The sequence below is a fragment of the Rattus norvegicus genome, chromosome Y (assembly GCF_036323735.1).
Source record: "Rattus norvegicus strain BN/NHsdMcwi chromosome Y, GRCr8, whole genome shotgun sequence".
Lineage (NCBI taxonomy): Eukaryota > Metazoa > Chordata > Mammalia > Rodentia > Muridae > Rattus > Rattus norvegicus.
The window spans coordinates 13977383-13998960 of NC_086040.1; the positions used below are offsets into that span (position 1 = coordinate 13977383).

The window sequence follows — 21578 nt, forward strand, 5'->3', positions numbered from 1 at the left end:
AGCTACTTGGTGTGGTTTGGCCTGAAGTTATCTGTATTTTGATGCTAATTCCACTGCCCCAAGGACAGCTACCTAGTCCTGTACTCAGAACTCAGGTGACTTCACCAGAACCTACTCCTCATTGAATTTGTAAAGTACAGGTATGGGACAGGAACAGGATAGAAGGAAACCTGTCATTGGAGGAGAAGGAAGGCTGAGCAGGAGAGATGTTTGAAGGGAGAGGAGGAGACTAGAGGAAAAAGGAGAGACAGGAAGAGGAGAGGGTGAGAAACCATGGCAGGTGACCTTTTAGATTCTGCTCTGTTCATTTACAGGTTGTTATTAATGTTCCTAAGGGATGGATGGTAAAGTATGTTTTGTATGCTTAAGTGAGCTATTATATCTTATCATTTGGGTCAAAATTATTGTGTTGTGTGTTCTTTTACGTGAGGGTTGAGGATAAGAATGTGTGTGGCAGCAAGAGACACTGGGCAGCCAAGGAGTGGGGATGTGTTTTCGCAAAGATATCTACCAGATATCATGGGACAATATGGTGCCAGTTCTAGCGGGATAAAAGACAACTTTACTTTTTTTATTTTCTCTTTTGACAACAACAGATGGTGAACAAAGGTGATGACGAAGAATCCACTAGCAATCCTTAGAGTTGAGCGATTTTTTTTCTAAGTAAGAGGACACCAGTGTGATGTTAAGTCATGTGGTAACTTAAGGGCGGGAAATCAAACAAAGAAATGGAGAAGCAGCCTGGGCTTACAGGCTGTCAGTCCCCTGCTGTGTGATAAGTAATGGCAGCCCAAAGACTTAAGATATTAAAGCTACTTTTTAAAGAAAGTTGTTTAGGAAGTCTTTCAGGATACTCATATTCTTTTTAAGGTGGGCTCCAAGTGAATTTTGGGTTGAAATACTAGCTAAACAATTACTTCTTTTTTACAGGTATTATTAAAAAGAGATAAAAGTTGGTTTTAGAAAGAATTGTGTAGAGACATTTCCTGAATCAGGATGGGATATTCATCCATTGTTTGAAACTTAGATAAGGAAAAATTAGTCACTACCTCCAAGTTGAGAGTTGTGATAAATGTCTGTAACACCAGGCAGAGTGATTGCAGGAATATATTGTAGAAGTTATTAAGGTTAAAGAACTAATCTGTGGTTCCGGGTAGAGAGCTTAACAGATGGATATATTTTGGGATAAAGCCCTGAGTTTTAAGTTGCATATTGATTTTAGAATTGATAGAAGGTTTTTAAGTTTGTTTTAAGGAGAGTAAAGAGATTACCTGAATCACATGTTGATTTTCATCTATGATTTGAAACTTAAATAGGGCAAAATTGGTCACTAGCTTCAAGAAGTGAGTTGTGGTAAATGTCTGTAACACCGAGAAGTGAATGCAGACATATATTGTAGAAGTTATTAAGGGTAAAGAAAAATCTGTAACTCCAGGTAGAATGCTTAAACAGAGTGAGATATTTTGGGCAAATCCTGATTTGATGTGTTGCTTATTGATATTAGAATTGATAGAATGTATTTAGTTTGTTTTATGAATTAGCCCACTAAAGACCATATGGGTCGTTGATGCCGGCTAGCTAGGGTTTGTGCTTACTTTTGATATTTACAAAAATAGGAAGCTCATATTCTCTTAAAGTTGGCTACACGGGAACTTTGGGTTAATTTCCTGATATCACAGAGTACAAAAGCCTATCTGGCTCATTGATTACCTTACCTATTTTTTAAATATTATTTCATCTTCATGACGGGTGTGACTTTAAGTTTTTTGATTATATTATTACTCTGGAAGAGAGTGAAAGATACAAGCTTTTCTGGTTTCAGACTAATGAACACAAAATTTTGGGAGAAAGATTTTGTCTTTGTCTTCTTAAAAAGTGTGATTAGGCTCTGGAAACCTCACAGAGTCATACCGATCAGATTTGGTAGAGGTAGACTGCATGAAAAATTTATTCTGGAGGATCAATCAAAAAGATATCTCAATTTTAAACATTTGTCTTGAGAGTTGTATTTTGCAGAGTGTATCACCTTGGAATCCTGGTCTCAAGGACATTTAGCTGTGTCCAGTCAGGACTCATCAGCTACACCATTTGCTTCATTCTTCAAACCCTCTACCCCCCAATGATATATCAATGCCCATGTCCAGTTTAAAGAACTTATGGAGGAGTCAGTGCCCCAATTCCCTGGAATTTGGGAGGGCTAAAAGTCGTTATTCTAAAGTCGTTTTCATGAGGAATTTAGAAATGGTTATAATTTAACAGGGAGGAATTAGCTAGATTGAATTGTACAGTCATAATCTCATTTGGTAACTAAGCTTAAATCATTGTTTTGGTATAGAATTTATTTGTCAAAAATGTTTAAGAGTACAAGGTTTAGAGCCAGTCCTTCTATTGTTGTCATTACAAACTTCTGAGTTGTTTACAACTGTGAGTTAAGGTTCAAATAAAGTCATGGCTCTGAGTTTGTAAGAGTATTTTCGAGATAAAATGTAGGAAATGGAGAAAAAAGTACAGATTATCTTATATAGATATATGGGTTTCAAAAATGTCAGAAATCCACAAAATTTGAGATTTAAAGTTATATATCTTTTGTTGAGACATATATGCTCCTAACAGTTCCCCTTGGTGGATTTAATGAAGAATTTGAACATCTCTACCTCCAAATGAGGAAATTCTTTGTGGCTTGGCAGCCGCTGGACAAAACTTTCTGTTTCATCTGCAGACCAATACTGTCCAGGAAAGGACAAATTATGCAGAACAGTTGGCTGATAAACCCTGCCAAGACAGGGTGATCAGTCCTGCAAAATATGCATTTCAAGGGTCTCTCAGTTGATTTTGGGCCAGAAGGCTGAAGACTTCGCTCACCTGTTGCAAACCGGGGACTCTGCTAGTGGAGATTTGTCTCCACAACCTTTCAGCTCTAGATGCCCTTTTAGGCTTCTTATGTGTATAAATATATTGTTTTTCTGAGATTTCTGATGGGGTGGAAGACTTATTATAGTCTCATAGCTTACCAGGCTGTATAACTCTGAATATACATATTTTATTGGATAGTTATCAGATGGTAAAAAAGCTAGCCAAGATATAATGTAGATTTTAAGACTTTCTTAAGCTGGAATGAAGAACTAAATGTTCTGTCTAACTGATAGGGTGATGGACTTGGTTTTGAGTATATCATATGCTTTATGAATTGGAGAATGGTAATAAGTGCACTCAATTTATGTATAAGTTAAAAGGCTTTTTAAATGGACAAAAAGCGGGGAATGTTGTGGTTTGCCATGAAGTTATCTGTATTTTGGTGCCAATGCCACTGCCACAAGGACAAGTGCCTAGTCATGTACTCAGAACTCAGGTGACTTCACCAGAACCAACTACTCATTGAATTTGTAAAGTACAGGTGAGGGGCTGGTACAGGATAGATGGAGGTCTATCATTGGAGGAGAAGGAAGGATGGGCAAGAGAGAAGTTTGAAGGAAGAGGAGGAGTTAGAGGAAAAAGTAGAGACAGGAAGAGGAGAGGGTGAGAAGCCATGGCAGGTGACCTTGAGATTCTGCTCTGTCCATTACAGGTTGTTATTAATTTTCCTAGGGGATGGATGATACCGGGCTTTGTATGTTGCAGTGGGCAATTATATCTTATCAATTTGTTCAACTATTAATGTGTTGTGTGTTCTATTATGAGGGGGTTTGAGTGTAGGAATGGGTGTGAAAGAAAGATAAATTGGGCCACTGAGGAGTGGGGATGGGTTTCAGTCAAGATATCTATCATATAAAGTGAGACACCATGGTGCCAAAGCTAGCAGCTAAAAAGCAACTTTACTTTATGATTTTTATATTTTTACACCAACACATTCACTTCTATATTTGACATAATCTAGCTGTGTCTCTCAAGAAAGATCTATGTCCTGTTCCTGGCAGTATGCACTTCTTAACTTCACCAATTTTATATCATTTTGGTGGCTGTGATATCTATATCTATATCTATATCTGTATCTGTATCTGTATCTGTATCTGTATCTGTATCTGTATCTGTATCTGTATCTGTATCTGTATCTATCTGTATCTGTATCTATCTCTATCTCGATCTCTCTCTACCTCTATCTGTATATCTATATCTATCTCTATATGTATACCTATACCTATACCTATATCCATATCAATATCCATATCCATATCCATATCTATATCCATATCTATATCTATATTTTTCTCTATATTTATATATCCTTTTGGTGTCTCCTACAACTATGAGGTTATGTGGAATTTTAACATGGATTATGTGCAACTAGGTCAAGAATGTAGAATCCACAAATGACAATGATAAATAGACTTCCTCATGTTCTAATAAAACTATTGAAGTTGAGGTTTCCCTGGACCTCAAGCCATTCCTTTCAATGCACATCCTCTTGAATCTTATGTTTTCCTGAAGGAAGCATTACTGCAAAACATCCAAAACCCACAACTGTGGACCTGGGAACACAGGAATGTAGATATTAGAGGTCTGATATATTATGCGATTACAGAACCACATTCTATATTCCATGTTGTCATTTGCTTTACTGATGTTTGGTAATATTTTGATTAAATGAGGATTTGGGGGTTTATCATATGAATTACATACACAATATTTACAGTTATACTCACTCTATATCTTGGCCCACTTTGTTGCCAAAATCATTGCAAAAATTGAATTGAAAAATTTTTGAGTACACATTCAGGAATATATATATATATATATATATATATATATATATATATATATATATACACACACACACATATATATATATATATATATATAGTCACCTATTAAGGAATGTACAATAAGAAAATATAATTAAATATTCACTCAATTGAAAGTCTGTAGGGAGAATTCTCCTAGTCTTTGGGAAACAGAGAACAGCTAGGAAATTGGACTGAATGTCACAGGAGTGGTCCAGGGAATAAAATTATTAACCAGAAGAATTTCCTCAACTCCATGTTACTAGATCTTTCCTATCCATGCCAAGCCTCTCACTAACTTTCTCCATTCAGAGCATGTAACCACTAATGAAGCAAAGAGAAGCCTGTAGCTTTAGAGAGATGTTGCATGTAAAGGTTTCCACTGTGTAACAGGAGACACTCCTGCAAAGGGAACCCTTGAATCTGGTCAATGTAAGGAAATCTGTTCAACGGTAGGCCATAGCAGTTCTCAGTGACATCACCATTAGGCCATGCCTGAAAAATCTCTTGTAACCTGGAGATCCCTATCTTCTTCAGTGATGTCACAAGTGTTGTGCTGACAGCAACTGACTCTTGGATATTCCCTCAGTACATCTAGGGTTTCCTAATTGGCCTTCAATTCAGAATAAAGAGCATTAGGGAGGGAGAAAAAAGAGGATGAAGAGATCAGAGATGGGGAGAAGGAAATTGGACTTCTGTCTCGATATAAAAAAAGGAAAGTAATACTTGGTCCCCGGGAAAGGTCCATCATTCCTGGGTAGGGTTTGGCTGGGTTCGTTGAAGAAATAGCCTTGATCTTGGCCTTCCACTTATGGGAATCAGGAGCTGGGAGAATCTCAGAAGTATTTGCATTCCTGCTTGTTATGGTTCCTAGAAGTCAGAGAGTTTATATCAATTTCTTTATCCCAAAAGCCAAGTTTTGGGAAGGACACAATTGTTTTCCTGAGAGCTCATGGCTTTTATTATTTATTCCCAGGAAAAAAAAAAAAGGTCTCAGCAGAAAAGGGTAAATCGGGTACTGTGTCAGAGTAGAATCCTCAATGCTTTGGATTCTTATATTGCAGTTTGTGTCTGACACTGATATCTGGGAGATGGAATTGCTTCTAGTTGAGACTACATCATCACAGTCTTTTGACTCATAATAATCTGAGCACCAGACCCTGACAGTGACCCTTTAGATTTCTGAGTCAATAGGTGTGATTAAGTCAGATTTCTTATCTTTAATTTCTTTAATTGTTTTTTTAGCAAATTTTATTTTTTACAATTGGATATTTCTATATTTACAATTCAAATGTTATTTCCTTTCCCAATTTCCTGCCTATAAGATCCCTAACCTGTCCCTCTCCCAATTTCTACAACATCTCTTACTGCTCTTTGACATTCCCTCAAAAGGGGAGTCAAACCCAGGGAGGATGAAGGGCTTCTCCTTCCGTTGATGCACAATAAGACCATCCTTTGCTACTTATGCAGTTGGAGGCCTAGGTCTGTCCATTTACACTCTTTGGATATTGGTGTAGACCCAGAAAGCTCTGATTCATTGGCATTTTTGTTCTTATGGTGTTGAAAACCCCTTCAGCTCTTGTAATCCTTTCTCAAAATATACCAAGAGGTCTGCTTTCAGTTCACTGTTTTACCACTAGTGTTCACTTCTCTACTTGACAGATTCTTCCTGTGTCTTTCAGGGAAGATCTATATCAGCTTCCTTGCAGAATAAACTGCTTAGCTTTATCAACCTTATCTAGTTTTCGTGGCTGCTAAATATACATTTGGTGGCTCTTACAGCTGGTCAGGTGCAATTTTTACATGGATTCTGTGCAACTAGGTCAAGTTTGTGGAATCCACAAATGGCAATGCCCAATAGACTTCCCCCTGATTATAAGAACCTATTGGTTTTCAGGTTTTACTGGACCTGAAGCCATTCCTCTCCCTGCCCATCCTCCTAAATCTTATGTTTGCCCTGAAGAAAGAATCATGGTAGGACATCAAAAACACTCAAGTCAGGGACTGGGAACACAGGAAGGTAAATATTTGAGAATTGATAACTAATGGGGCTACAGAACCGCATTCTATACTCAATGGTGTCCTTTGCATTACTGATGTCTGGTAATTTTAGGATAAAATAAGGATTAGGGAGTTTATCCTTTGAAATAGGTACATAATATTTAAACTATTATACTCTATGGCTAAGCCCCCTTTGTTGCAAAGATCATTTAAAAAATTGGAATTGGAAAACAGAAGTTTTGAGTAACATTCAGGAATATATTTATAAAGTCCCCTATCAAGGAATGTAAAATAAGAAAATGTAATACGAAATTCACTCAATTAAAGGTCTGTAGGGAAAATACTGACCTGTGAAAAACACAGAAAACCTAGGAAATTGAACTCTATGTCAGAGGAATGGAATTTGGAATAAAATTATTATCCAGAAGAATTTCCTTCACCCCATGTTCCTAGATCTTTTCTCTGTATGCCCAGTTGCTGACTTTCTACATTTATAGCATGCATACACTAATGAAGCAAGAAGTAGTCTCTAACTTTAGGGAGATGTAGTATGTAAAAGTGTCCATTGTGTTACTAATTCTATATGGGTGATCCCCTTCCCATCCTCCCGCCCCCCCCCAACAATCACGTTCACTAGGGAATCAGTCTTAGCAGGACCCAGGGCTTCCTCTTCCACTGGTGCTCTTACTAGGCTATTTATTGCTACCTATGCAGTTGGAGCTCAGGGTCAGTCCATGTATAGTCTTTGGGTAGTGGCTTAGTCCATGGAAGCCTTGGTTGGTTGGCTTTTTTGTACATATGGGGTCTGGAGACCCTTAAATCTCTTCCAATCCTTTTTCTGATTCTTACAACGCAGGTCCCATTCTCAGATCAGTTGTTTCCTGCTGGCATTCGCATATATATATATATATATATATATATATATATATATATATATATATATTTGCTGCATTCGACTGTGCCTCTCAGTAGAGATTTACGTGTTTTAACTGTCAGCTTACACTTCTTTGCTTCATCGATCTTTTCTAATTGGATGGCTGTATATGTATGGGGTCCATGTGGGGCAGGCTCTCAATGGGTATTCCTTCTGCTTCTCATTTCATCTTTGCCTCCCTATTCCCTGCCAAGGGTATTCTTGTTCCCCTTTTAAGGAAGGAGTGAAACATTCACATTTGGATCATCCTTCTTGAGTTTCACATGTTCTGTGCATCTAGGATAATTCAAGCATTTGGGCTAATAGCCACATATCAATGAGTGCATACCACCTGTGTTTTTCTGTGATTGAGTTATCTCACTCAGGATGATATTTTCCAGTTCAGTCAATTTGCCTATGAATTTTGTAAAGTCATTGTTTTTGATAGCTGAGTAATATTCCATTGTGTAGATGTACCACATTTTTTGTATCCGTTTCTCTGCTAAAGGACATCTGGGTTCTTTACAGCTTCTGGCAAGTATAAATAAGACTGTTATGAACATAGTAGAACACGTGTCTTTTTTATATGTTTGGGCATCTTTTGAGTATATGCCCAAGAAAGGTAAAGCTGGTTCCTCAGGTAGTTCAATATCCAATTTTCTGAGGAACCACCAGACTGATTTCCAGAAAGGTTGTACCATTCTGCAATCCCACCAACAGTGGCAGAGTTTTCCTCTTTTTCCACATCCTTGCCAGCATTTGCTGTCACCTGAGATTTTGATCTTACCAATTCTCACTGGTGTGAAGTGAAATCTCAGGGTTGTTTTCATTTGTATTTCCCTTATGACTAAAGATGTCGAACATTTCCTTAGGTGTTTCTCAGCCATTCGGGATTCTTCAGCTGTAAATTCTTTGTTTGGCTCTGAACCTGATATTATAATAGGGCTATTTGTCTCCCTGCGGTCTAACTTCTTGAGTTCTTTGTATATTTTGGATATAAGGCCTCTATGTGTTGTAGGATTAGTAAAGATCTTTTCCCAATCTGTTGGTTTCATTTTGTCCTAATCACAGAATACTTTGCCTTACAGAAGCTTTTCAGTTTTATGAGATCCCACTTGTTGATTCTTGATCTTAGAGCATAGGCCATTGGTGTTAAAGGAAATTTTCTCCAGTGCCCTTGTTTTCCTGACAGCATTCACTTCTTAGCATCAATCTTATCTAGTTTTGGTGTCTGAAATATGTATATAGAAAATGTATACACACACTCACATTTAAGTGGCTCCACCAGCTAGGATGTTAGGTGGAAATTTAACAGGGTTTCTGGGAAACTAGATCAAGAATGTAGAATCCCCAAATGATAATGCCAAAAAGACTACCACCTGTTTTTATGAAACTATTGAAGTTGAGGTTAATCTTGACCTCAAGTGATTTCTCTCCCTGCCCATCCTCCTGAATCTTATGTTTGGCCTGAAGAAAGAATCAGGATAATATATTTAAAACGTTCAAGTCTGTCCCTGGGAATTCAGGAATTTAGATATAGAGTACTGATATCTAATGGGATTACAGGAAACAATCGGTTGTTCATGTTGTCCTTTGCTTTACTGATGTCTGGTAATTTTGGGATAAAATAAGTATTTGGGAGTTTATCATTTGAAGAAGATACACAATATTTAAAGTCTTAGATTTAGTCTATAGCTGGGCCCTCTTTGTTACCAAAATCAGTGCAAACAATGAATTGGAAAATAAAATTATATATATATATATATATATATATATATATAAAGGATTATATACAAAGTTCCCTATAAAAGAAAGTACAATAAGAAAATGTAATACAATATTAAGTCAAAGTTCTGTAGGGCAAATTCTGTCCTTTAGGAAACAGAGAAAACCTAGGAAATTGCACTGTATATCACAGGAAATGAACTGGGAAAAAATTATTATCCAGAAGTATCTCCTCTACTCTGTGTCTAGATCATTTCTACCCCTGCCAAGCCCTTGACAAACTTTCTCCATTCAGAGCATGTAACCACTAATGGAGCAAAGAGAAGTCTCTAGCTTTAGAGAGATGTAGTAAGTAAAGGATTCCACTGTGTCACAGGAGAAGCTCCTGTAAATCGAACCTTGTATCTGGTCACTGTAAGGAAAGCTGTTCAGCAGGTAGGCCATGGCAGTTCTCAATGACATCATCAGTAGGCCCTCCCTGAAAAATCTCTTGTATCCTGGAGGGCCCTAGTTTTTTCTGTGATGTCACAAGTGTTGTTGTGACTGCAACTGCCTCTCAGATATTACTTCAGTACCTCTAGGGGTTGCTAAAGGGAACCTAATTCAGAGTAAACCGCCATTTGAGGTAGAACAAAGAAGATGAAGAGATCAGAGATGGGGAGAAAGAAGCTGGCATTCTGTCTTGGTATAAAAAAGGGAGAGTTACCCCACTTAGGATGATATTTTCCAGTTCTAACCATTTGCCTACAAGTTTCATAAAGTCATTGTTTTTGAAAGCTGAGTAATATTCCATTGTGTATATGTACCACATTTTTTGTATCGATTCCTCTGTTGAAGGGCATCTCGGTTCTTTCCAGCTTCTGGCTATTGTAAATAAGGCTGTGATGAATATAGTGGAGCACGTGTCTTTTTTATATGTTGGGGCATCTTGTGGGTATATGCCTAAGAGAGGTATTGCTCGATCCTCAGGCAGTTCAATGTCCAGTTTTCTGAGTAACCTCCAGACTGACTTCCAGAATGGTTGTTCTAGTCTTCAATCCCACAAACAATGGAGGAGTGTTCCTCTTTCTCCGCATCCTCGCAAGCATCAGGTATCATCTGAGTTTTTGATCTTAGCCATTCTCACTGGTGTGAGGTGAAATCTCAGGGTTGTTTTGATTTGCATTTCCCTTATGACTAAAGATGTTGAACATTTCTTTAGGTGTTTCTCAGCCATTCGGCATTCCTCAGCTATGAATTCATTGTTTAGCTCTGAACCCCATTTTTTAATAGGGTTATTTGTCTCCCTGCGGTCTAACTTCTTGAGTTCTTTGTATATTTTGGATATAAGGCCTCTATCTGTTGTAGGATTGGTAACACACATGGTATGCACTCATTGATAAGTGGCTATTATCCCAAATTCTTGAATTACCCTAGATGCCTAGAACAAATGAAACTCAAGACGGATTATCAAAATGTGAATGCTTCACTCCTTCTACAAAAGGGGAATAAGAATACCCATGGCAGAGAATAGAGAGGCAAAGATTAAGACAGACACAGAAGGAACACCCATTCAGAGCCTGCCCCACATGTGGCCCACACATATACAGCCATACAATTAGACGAGATGGATGAAGCAAAGAAGTGCAGGCCGACAGGAGCCGGATGTAGATCTCACCCGAGAGACACAGCCAGAATACAGCAAACACAGAGGCGTATGCCAGCAGCAAACCACTGAATTGAGAATAGGACCCCCCGTTGAAGGAATCAGAGAAAGAACTGGAAGAGCTTGAAAGGGCTTGAGACCCCATATGTACAACAATGCCAAGCAACTAGAGCTTCCAGGGACTAAGCCACTACCTAAAGACTATACATGGACTGACCCTGGACTCTGACCTCATAGGTAGCAAGGAATATACTAGTAAGAGCACCAGTGGAAGGGGAAGCCCTGGGTCCTGCTAAGACTGAACCCCCAGTGAACTAGATTGTTGGGGGGAGGGCGACAATGAGGGAGGATGGGAAAGGGGAACACCCATAAAGAAGGGGAGGGGAGGGATTACAGGGATGTTTGCCCAGAAACCAGGAAAGGGAATAACACTCGAAATGTATATAAGAAATACTCAAGTTAATTAAAAAATGGGAGGAATACATGGTCCTTGGGAAATCTCAGTGTTTCCTTGGTTGAGATTGAGTGTGATCTCTGAAGAGATAGCCTTGACTTGAGCCTTCCACATATGATAATCAGGAGCTTGGAGTCTCTCAGAAGCATCCTGTTCCCGGTTCTTATGGTTCCTGGAAATCAGAGAGTTTATATCATACATTTATTTATTCAAAAGCCAAGTGTTGGGAAGGGCACAGTTGTTTTCCTGAGAGCTCATGGCCTTTATTGTTTTTGTCCAAAAGAAAAAGGTCCTAAGGAAGATAGGATGGACATTATTGTTTCCTCAGCTCAGAGTAAACTCGTCTATGATTTGGATTCTTATAGTGCAGTTTGTGTTTGACTCTGATATCTAGGAGAGAGAACGTCTTCTAATTGAGACTTCATCATCTCTGTCTTTCCACTTGTATTACTCTGAATTCCACTTTAGATTTCCAAGTCAATAGGTGTGATTAGTTTGCAGTTATCTTTTCTTTCATATCTTTCTCTTTTTTTTAGTTTTAGCAAATTTTAGTGCTTTTTTAAACTGGATGTTTCAATATTTACATTTAAAATATTATTTCCTTTCTCATAATCCTGCACATAAGATCCCTACCTATACACTATCCCTTCTCCTCTAACCACACTATCTGCCCTTTGACATTCCCATGAACAAGGAGAATAACCTATGTACGAACAAGGGCTCCTCCTTCCATTGGTGCCCAACAAGACCATCCTTTGCCACATATGCAGTTGGAGCCATAGGTCTGTCCATGTACAGTCTTTGAATATTGGTTTAGTACCAGAGAGCTCTGTTTGTTTGGCATTGTTGTTTTTATGGGGTTGAAAGCCCCTTCAGCTCCTGTAACCTTTCTCAAAATCTACCAAGAAAAGGTCCATTTTCAGTTCACTGGTTTGCTGTTAGCATTCACCTCTGTATTTGACATGGTCTAGCTGTGTCTCTCAGGATAGATCCATATCTGGTTCCTGTCAAGATGATCTTCTTAGTTTCTTCAATCTTATCTAGATTTGGTGGCTGATATACATATATACATATATGCATCGTGGGTAATTTGAGCTTTTGGGCCAATATCCACTTTTGGTGATTGCATTCTATGTGTGTTTTTTCTGTAATTTGGTTGCCTCACTCAGGATGACAATTTTTAGTTCATTCCATTTGTCTATGAATTACTTGAAATAATTGTTTTTGATAGCTTGTGTAGTAAACAATTCGTTAGATGAATTTTATGAATCCTTTCCCCAGAAATGTCATCTGGGTTCTTTGCAGCTTATGCGTATTATAAATAAGGCTGCTATGAACATAGTTGAGCATGTGTCTTTGTTTTATGTTGGAACATCTTTTCCGTATATGATCAGGAGAGGTCTGGCTGAGTCCTTAGTTATTGCAATGTCCAATTTTCTGAGGAACCTGCAGATTGATTTCCAGAGTGATTGTAGCAGTTTGTATTCCCTCCAAGAAAGAAGGACTATTTGTCTTTCTCCACATCTTGATCATCATCTGCTATCTCCTCAGGTTTTTTTTTTTTATTTCAGCCATTCTGACTTGTGTGAGGTGGAATCTCAGGGTTGTTTTCATTTACATTTCTTGATGACTAAATATGTTGAACATTTAGTAAGGTGCTTCTCAGATACTTGATTTTACTCAGTTGAGAAATCTTTTTTTTAGTTCTGGACCACAATTTTAATAGGGTTATTTGTTTCTCTGAACTCTAACTTCTTGAGTTGTTTGAATGTATTGGTTATAGCACTCTATCAGGTGTAGGATTTGTATAGACCTTTTCCCAATCAGTTGGTTGTTGTTTTGTCCTAATGAAAGGGTTCTTTGGCATGCAGTTTTCTATTACACTGGAGAACTCATAGTTAGTGAACTAGAATGGGGACTGTCTCTTCCTGACTTCTACCTGTCCTGAACAGTAATTGGGGAAACTAAACAACCATGTTCTACTCCTACAAGTCATGTCTACCTACAGTCATGGATGTAGAGAGATCTAACATTGATTCTTGGCATCAGCCCAGTAAATGTATGCTTATCATGTTTGAATTTTTCATCCTTGCTTCTGTTACTACAGGCTGTGGTGTTCTGAAGCCAAGATAAACACTGTGCAGCTGCGAATATGCCTGATGAGGCTGTTTTCTTGGATTTCTGAAGCATTTCTAGGGGATCCAGAGGAAATCACACCACTGGCAAAACAGAGCTCTGGAAATGCTGACACTCTTGCTTCATCTCTATAGGATGCTAGGTCAAAAGATCACCTGTCAGGTATGTTCTTGAATATCCTTCAGTGTGCTAGCATTGGAGTGCAATGAAATATTAAGCAGGAGAGGTGTGGGAAATACCTGAACTCTTCCATTAGAGATCAGAGAGATGAGCAATGTGCATTCAATTGAATGTGTATGTTCGTAGTCTTTGGCTATGATCATGTAGATCTATTGTGTCATACTTCATTGTTCTTGTGGCCAAGTTGTGGGGAAAAGCACTACTCACAATTGTTTCCCATCCTCCTTCATAGGGTAAAAGATTTTAGTGCAACACTTTGTTCTAGATTAACTGACCTAACTTTTCTTCAATAAGATCATCTTTATTATACCAAACCGTGTGTGTGTGTGGGAAAGCATCATCTTAACCTTCTACCATCAGTGAGCTAGTACAGCGATTTAGAAGATGTAGAAACTGACTATTGAACTTCAGAAGATGACCTTTGAGTTGGGTAAACTCTCAGGAATACTGACCCCTTGTACCAACAGGATTTGAACAAAAGTTAGCCATTAAGACCAGTTCTTTGTTGACTGTCTTGACCCTGCTCTGTTAACACTAGTTTTCTCACATCACAAGAAACAGCATCTCCAATGTCCCATGCAAATTTGAACTTTCTCCTGTGCCTCTCAGTGGTAGAACTTGAAGACAGGATAGTAGTGTGATGGAAGCTATTTCATTTCTCAGAATAGCAGAAGCTGGGATTTGAGTAGCATTCTTCAGATAATGGCAAGTAGTTTGTGAGCTCTCATCATGGATTTAAATAGACATAGAATGCTTTGCCTGTCCTCTGAGAAATAAAGAATGTTCGGAAGCAACAATAGCACAGTAACTTAGACTTAGATAGGTAAAGTTTTATTTATTTATGTTTTATTTATTTATTTATTTTAAAGATTTATTTTACTTGCTTAATATGAGAATATTGTAGCTGTCAAACACACCAGAACAGGGCATCAGATACCATTATAGACGGTTGTATGTCACAATGTGTTTACTGAGAATTGCACACCAGACCTCTGGAAAAACTGTCAGTGCTCTTAAATGTTGAATCACCTTACCAGCATAAAGTACACTTGATTATAATAATAATAATAATAATAATAATAATAATAATAATAATAATAACCCTAAATAGATCAAGACTTATCCTCCTCCAATGCTTTTCCCCCTCCCCTGTCTCAAGAAGTACTTACAATAAAAAAGTTACCATCACAGCTGCCCTTCCCTCAGCACTAAAAGAGAGAAAAGTTTTACTTTGTCTTGGTTATGAAAATTTTTCTTGTTGACTGGACTCATAGCTTCAGACCTGAAGCCACGTAGACTATGGAAATGGGAACTCCTTTTGGATTAATCTGCTTATGTTGGAGGAACTGGGAAACAGTGAGCAAGGGTTAGATGTGGGTCCATCACTTTAACCCTTGTTGAGAACAAAGTCTCCTCTTCACAGCCTGGGAACAAGGTAAGAGGGGTAAATAGGCATGGCTAACAAGTCAACCCAGGTGGGTAAACATTTGTCCATTATGTATACAGGGGGAACATTTCATTGACTAAGCTGAATCTATCTCCTGTCCACTATGTTCTAAATCCATGCAAGGAAAGTTTTCTGGAATTTGTCTATCCTGTGGCCAAACAAGTGTGTTTCACATTCTGTGTGCAGTTTCTTCACTGATATGAACCTTGAGAGAATGGACGAAGCTAAGGAAAACCACAGACAACACAACATTCTAGAAGATCAAGGCCTTCTCATAAAAAAAAAAATCCTTGCAGCCATGAATTCAGCAGTGAGGTAAATTGTAACCATCCTCTGGTCATGCAGCTGATATCTGGTACACAGGCCTGTTGACTAACTATTCCGCTGGGAAAAGAAAGCATCAAAAATTAGCATGAGATTAAAAAAAACTTAAAAATGAGTCAGAACTCTGTCACCTAGCAGGAAGTGGTATCGGTAAGGTGACAAATAACATAAAGGGTATTTTGTTGAGCAAGAGTTACTCTGCTGTAGTACTCAGATGTTCATATGTACTTCAAAATCTGTCTCGTGAGACTGTATTGATATCATACTCTAGTCCATAGAGACCATACCCAAAGTATATTATTCCTTCTGCACTACAGTGTTTAAACTACTTCACATCATACATTTTCATGTGAGGCTGAAATTAATGTTCTACATAGATGAAATCATTGCCTCAATTCTTCTCTTAGTAATTTTTTTTATTTTGGAATATGTTTGTGTCTTCTTCAGTTCCACATTGAACTGAAGTAACTGTTCCTCAGGATCTATACATAGAGGACATCTGAGTAATAGTTGACATTTTTAGACATAGTGGTCTCCCCATGGGTCTGTCTGGGCCTGAATAAGCATGCATAGACATATTTTAGCTAAGGGAATCAGGTAGTAGCCAAAACCTTACAGAATCAATCTGCTGTAAATATTTTTCTTTTACACAGTTCAAGGACTGTGTATTAAAGTCTGTGTATTAAATGTTGTAGATATTACCCCATCCATAGATGATATTATATAAAGAAGATTCCCTTAGGATTACACAGATTGATCAAGGAACTCCTACACAATTCTAAGCCAGGTGGGACAAGAAATCACTTTGCTTGGAAACTTGCAATAATACGATGCTGTGGCGCTATGTGGAGTGTTAATAGATAATGGGAAACCACCTAAAAAGCACATGCATTTATACCTGATGCTATTCAAAAATTATCCAGTGGAAGTTTGGCAACCTACATTAACCACAAAGAGGTTTATTCCCCTCTTCACAGATTCCTATCAGAACCATTGAGTATTAAGAAAACTACATGAGAAATCACTTGTGTATCACATGGCTGTATAACTAGGGAGTCACAGCATACATGACATTCAGGAAGCATAGCCTGAACAAGTCAACAGTGGAGGGAGTGCATATAGTTGATGAAGTTTACCCGTGAAACTCAAAAGTCCAAAATACCAGTTAGATTTCAGTTTAGAGGACAATACATACTTAATTGAGTTTTTGAATAAATATATGAATCTAAAGACGCCAAAAATTATGTATCATTCAGCTCTGAATACCTATGGAGAAATTAATGGTTCATATTATGAATTTATTCTGTGACCCAGAGGTATAAGCAAATGGTGCAATTTGAAGTGATTAGATATGTTAAAGAGGCAGGAGTCCATGGTATCTTTGAACAAGTGTGCTTCTATAACACGTAGCATGAGTTACTGTGGAGTGACCTAGGAGCACACACACACACACACACACAAACACACACACACACCCAAACACACACACACACACACACACACACACACACACTCACACACACACACACACACACACACACATACATATCCTACAAACAATTGACTGCTCTGTGCTGTGTCTGGCATGCTGGATTTATCCAAAATATGAAGTGTATACTCCACAAGAAAGTTACACCAAATGTCAATGAAAGAATTCAGAATTCCTCTTCTTTCTTGAGAAAGCATTCTGTCCTTAAGCAATGCTTATATTTTAAATTTAAGAGGGATGACTTGAAAACAGTAACAACTGAATCCCACTATTAAAACAGCCTTTGCAAGATGTGTAGTGACTCAATTTTGATTTTATGGACCTGTAGTTGCTCATTTCTCATGATTGTAGGGTTGAACCAGGTCATTACTAGACATAACTGTGTAGGGACAGTAAGAGCTTTGACAAGTCTTCAAGTTGAAAAACCTAAGTAAACATACTGGCAACAGCTTAATGCGAAATGGAGAAACTTGTGCTTGGGTAAAGTCCAGTACCTAAGACTGAGCAGCTGGTTCAAAGCCAAGGGCAAACATTGTATGTAAATAAGCACTACTGGGTGCAGAACATGTTACTAAGATGAAGAAAGTTAAAGGCTTCAGGAAATATGCATGAGGAAGACTTTGAATGGTCAAAATTATATGCTATAAATTTAGTGGTACATATGAGTGGATGAATTTTCAAAATGATTATCTCCATAGTAGTGTGAATATTCGAGCTGAGTAAATACTGCAGCCCAAGTAGAAAAGGGAAGTGAGTTTCCATTCAGACATTGGAATTCCCTTCATGGTGAGCATGAACATGAGAGGGATTCAAAGAAGTGTTGAAGCACACCAAGAGCTGCTGTCTATGCAGGAGGAGTCTCAGAGGATTAATTCATTCTTGTTATGAGGGATTTACAAGTTTTTTATTGGAAATAATTCAAGAGAAATACAAAGCCTTGAAACCAAATTCTGTACATGTCTCATTTTAGCTTTGCAAGACCTTGAGCTGTAAAGGCCGCAAAGAGGCATAGCTTGATTCATCTTTAAATATGTATTACACTTGGTGACTGACTGCCCTCATGCTACGTTGGCAAGGCCAGCCACAGGGTAAGACAGTGGTGCTAAACTTTCAGCAAGAGAATGCTGAGTAGCTTAATTACTGTGTTCTGTTTCTGGTTTGTGTTTTGTTTTCTTCAGGCATTAGCTTTGTTCAGTTTGGTTGCAACTTTTCTTATTCATTCTTTATTAATTTTTTTTACTTGTGGATTTCAGTATGGTAAAGGTAATGCACTTTATATTATGATTGTATCTTTTAAGCACTTTTTCAAACAAGTTAATATATATGTTTAAGGATAAATTGTCTTTTTCACCTCTTAAGAAACTTGTTTTTTTTAATATGTACTTTAGCCATCCTGTCATCCCAGAAACCATATGCAGAGATAGATCACTGAAACTTGCAGGGGCCTTGGGACTGGTAATTTGTTCACAACAAGCCAGAGGTATACATGTGGATTCGACTTTCAATGTGCCTATTAGCCTAATGTGGATACCAAGTTCATGATTGCAAATGTGTTCATGATGCATCCTTGTGGTCATATATTTAGGTACTCCTAAAATGTAATCCTCTAGGGATGATCTTATAGAACAAACCAGTGAGAAACTCAATACTTTTGCTCTAATGAGTCTCAGAAAATGAAAACCTTCAGCAATGGAGTAAAAATAAAAATCAGGAAAATCATACCTAATCTGTCTCTGGTTTGAAATATAGTCTCAGTGGGAACCACACAGAAGAGATAATGTATTCCACATTTTTAAAAAAATTTTTATACTCGGTTTTTATGTTGTTGGCTTTGAATATGTGTTAGTGCCTATTTTGGATAGCTGTTTGTTTCATTTTATTATCATTATCATTATTATTGCTATTATTTTTTTATACATAAGTGTTTTGCATGATGTAAGAACTATGCACCACATACATGCAATTCCCACGGAATCCTGTCAAGGTCAGTGAATTCCACTAAGAACTGTGTTATCCTTTCGGTTCTATGTTAAGCAAATGAGATAAAATGGATGAACTATCTCACCAGCACCTGCCCATGACATTTATCCTTCCTTTCATACTGTATTAGCAGAACTTGAACAAACTCAACCAAAGAAAGAAGTTTTGTGAGAACTACAGAAATACATATATTGGATAGGAATGCTTATTGTCTAAATTGCCTGTCATCCATGAGGGCATTAGTTTATGCAGCATCATACCTCAGCATCTCTTATTGTAAAGGTTGGAGCAGATCTGTCAAATCTCATCCTGTGTTACAATGTAGATTAACCTCATCAGATTAAATTAAGAATTGAAAAACTACCGTGGGGTTGAAAGTGGTAAGGAAATCATGCTAATGTATCATAAATGCAGTGCTAAGAGAAGGATTCAAACTAGTCTGGGGGATGCAGCCTGCAGCAGAGACCACAGATCTTTGGTGGAGTATGATTCATTTCAAAACTGGGAAGGGAGAAGGATGGATGATACTGTCCTAGAGATATCTCAACATTTAAAAAGGTGTTTATTTCAGACCAGTGAATGATTCTTGTAAAGCAACTCCTGGAATGAACTTCTGAGAACAACCATCAGCCAGAGAACTAATGTGTGAAAGAAGAAATTCTGTGTCTCATACTTCATTGTTGTTTTCAAAGAAACATCCAAAAGTGTCCGTCTTATGAGTGATATATATATATATATATATATATATATATATATATATATATATATATATATATAAATATATATATATATATATATGCTTTGTAGCAGGATGGATACAGAGATTCTTCAGGTCCATGAATGAGGTATTCAGCAGTAGACCTGGTACAGCAATTAAGGAAATTTGTGCCAAGTCTTGAGACCTGAGCTCCTTCCCTATGAACCCCATGATTGAAGAAAAGAATAAACTTCAGACAACTTTTCTCAGATTTTCATGTAGTTGTGGTTTCCTGTTCTTTGTCCACAGAAGGATGGAAATCTAGTTTTCCAATTCTTGTTTATCCTATAATTCTTCCTGATGCACTCATGTAAATATATTACTGTGCATTTCATTGAGAGATTACTTTTGCTATTTGAATTCTGTTGCCAATAACAATAGGAAATAAGCAACACTGTATCAAAGTATCATATGAAAATCATGCTAAGGGAATGGGGCCACTGAGCTGAACCTCTTACTAGACACAAACTGCTTCAAAGGTCTTCTCTAGATTCCTGGTGTAGAAGCTGGTGTTCCCTAACAGAGAGTGGATGATGAATCTCTTTGTACAGAGAAAATGGATTTAGCACAAGGATCAGAGTCTGTGGACCACATAATTTAACAATGGATGGATATTTGGAAATTCCAAGAATCCAGTAGTTGTTCAGTCCACAAGCCTAGATGTCCCATCTGGTCATTATTATATTGTTAATCTTCATTAAGCACGTTGTATTGTCTGTGAGGGTTTGGTAGCAATGTGAGTGCAAGCTAGTAAAAGTAAAAGCTTCTTTCTTCCACGTTTTCTATGGGCTTCAAGTATAATGCATTGTTAAGAGTACATCGAGATTGCCATTTTTCAATAGTCCAGTACCTTAAACTGAACGTTCTTTTGAAGGAAGCTGCAGCCTCAAAGCACGGCTCAGGAGTATGGGAACTGCAACACCCAGTCTGGAAAGATGTTCCTGTTCATCGAGCCCACCTTCCAGTATTGCAGAAATACCGAAGAGGTCCTCAATCAACTCCCTTTCAAGCATGGTCTTCTGGGATTTGTAGACATCACAGCCACTAACAACACCAATTCAATTCAAGATTACTTACAACAGCTCACTGGAGTGAGAATAGTTCCTTGGGTCTTTATAGGTAATCACAGAGTTAATAGGCAGACACAGTGATCTAATCTCCCTAAAACAGAATGGGGAGCTGATGACGTGGCCAAAGCAGATTGGAGCTCTGCTGTTATGAAAGGGTGGCAGTAAATCCCATGCTGACAGCTGTCATTCAGGCATGCTGAAGACCAGTGCACCTGGGAGTTGATGTGCATCATGGAGGAGGACAGTATTTTCTTGTGACTTGGATTTTCAAAAACTTGGCTTTTCTTCTATTCCTCAGTGCTTAAATATGATGCTCTTTGCATGAAACCATGAGGTAGAGAAACTTAACAGATCACACAGAATTGATTATACATACTTCATGTGCTGCCATGTCTCTACCTCCAAGCCCATGTTTCACGATCCAGTGCATCTAAATCTCCAGTGAATCAATTACTGTTTTTCTACCATGCTGTTCTGCTGATGTCATTTTGCAGAAGTCCACTTCCTAATGATTATTATAACAATGAATGTTGTGAAGTTGTGTATGATCTACACACAGGCCCTTCCCACTTCTGCATTTCCAACTTTCAAATGGTCTTCTCAAAGGTTCCTTCCCACAAGCAAAGAAGTCCACAATGGTATGAGGATGCTGTTTGAAAAATCAGATGAAGAGTTTTAGCATAGTTTTTCCTCTCTGTAGCAATATTAATGTAGATGGCAGAGCAAGTTATGAATTCAG

At 37.9% G+C, this 21578-nt stretch overlaps 1 long non-coding RNA gene and 1 pseudogene across 1 annotated transcript; both read left to right on the forward strand.

The window, feature by feature from the left end:
- The first annotated feature begins 13421 nt into the window (after nt 1-13421).
- LOC134484290 (uncharacterized) lies at nt 13422-18152 on the forward strand. Its single transcript, XR_010061698.1, has 3 exons — nt 13422-13754; nt 15406-15534; nt 18003-18152. It is a non-coding gene; the product is annotated as an uncharacterized LOC134484290 (long non-coding RNA).
- On the forward strand, nt 20643-21272 carry LOC108353396 (glutaredoxin-1 pseudogene; annotated as a pseudogene).